This window comes from Artibeus jamaicensis, unplaced genomic scaffold (assembly GCF_021234435.1).
Source record: "Artibeus jamaicensis isolate MK-2021 breed Jamaican fruit bat unplaced genomic scaffold, CSHL_Jam_final contig_1284, whole genome shotgun sequence".
NCBI classification, from domain to species: domain Eukaryota; kingdom Metazoa; phylum Chordata; class Mammalia; order Chiroptera; family Phyllostomidae; genus Artibeus; species Artibeus jamaicensis.
Genome location: NW_026521249.1, coordinates 4,022,337 through 4,023,646, shown reverse-complemented (window position 1 = coordinate 4,023,646; position 1,310 = coordinate 4,022,337). Strand labels below are relative to the sequence as shown.

The following is a 1,310-nucleotide window of genomic DNA, read 5'->3' as shown; positions in this document are numbered from 1 at the left end:
CCAGCTCTCTAACCTTACTCTCAACCGCACTCTCTCTAATGGCACATCTGAAAAAACCCTAGACTGATGCTTCTCAACCTGTATGTGCCTACAAATCTCCAGTGATCTTGTTTAAAAATAGGTCTGGGGTGGGGCCTGAGAGTCTGCGTTGCTAACCAACCTCCAGCTGATGCTAATGCAGCTGGTCTGGGAACCATATTTTAAGCAGCAGGGTCCTAGGTGGTTCCTATGAAGATGGTTTGTGAACCACATTGTGAAACACCATTCTAATGTCAGTCTCATTGCTATTGAGCTTTCCGTTGTATTCAGTACACCCAGGGCTTTTGTCTTGGCTTATTACTATTCCAAGGAGGACGATGGTTGAGCCACTGTTATACCCATACAGATGGTACTCAGCAGCCTCAGGACATGGGGCCAGGCGCAGGCAAGGAGGTCATCAGTCATTGGCCTCAGGTCTGTCGACATCTATCGATATCGGGAGCATCGATAGTGCAGTAGTCCTGTCACTACCATGTCGTTCTGCAGTTTCTTTGAAGGCGAGGTTTTCCAGAACCACTTTGATCCAGGCACACCAAGTGTGGATGCGGCCTCTTCTCCAGCCGCCCAAAATATACACACTCATCCCCACAGTCAGCCTTCATGGAGACTACCCATGCTGATGGTGTAGCCAAGTGTCCAGAGTACAATCAGCCTGAAGCCTTGCAGTTTTCCTGTGGCAGATATGGCAATGAGCTGGGCCATGAGTTTCTTAGGTAAAAGATAACCTTAAGTGGGGGCAGTCATGCTTCTGAATATTCATCAGCTCACTGAAGTTTGTCCCCAAAGGCAAAGAAACTTCTGCTTCTCGGGAGAAGTAGGTGGGCAGCCCTCAGCCAACGCTGATGGGCACCGCACAGTGGTCACACTCTAGCCACCTAACTTGGAATTGGAACCCCAGACATTCAGATAGGGAAGGGGGCACAGCTGAAACATCAGAAAGGCTCCCAAGGCCTTGGCTCTGCACTGGTCCTCCTTCGGAAAAGTACTGGTTTTCTACCAATAACCCATATCCCACTGTCAGGATGGGCCAGGAGGGCTCAGGGCTCAGCTCATCTTGATCCCAGGGAGGTAGGCTCTAGGCCTGGCTCATCAGTGAATGATGGTGCATCCCACCTTTACTTTCTTCAGCCACTGCCCCTTCCCTGGCTGTCAGGATTCACTCCTGTGGGACCTGGTTCTGAGACAGACTCTGGCCTTCACCAAAGCTGGTGCCCATCTCCTCAAGCTGTGCTAGGAGACAGAATGCAAATGGAGGCAGCCCAGCCTGCTGC

At 51.0% G+C, this 1,310-nt stretch overlaps 1 pseudogene; it reads left to right on the top strand.

Annotated features, from left to right (window-relative positions):
• The first annotated feature begins 511 nt into the window (after positions 1 to 511).
• Positions 512 to 857, top strand: LOC119049939 (methionine-R-sulfoxide reductase B1-like; annotated as a pseudogene).
• The last annotated feature ends 453 nt before the right edge of the window (positions 858 to 1,310 follow it).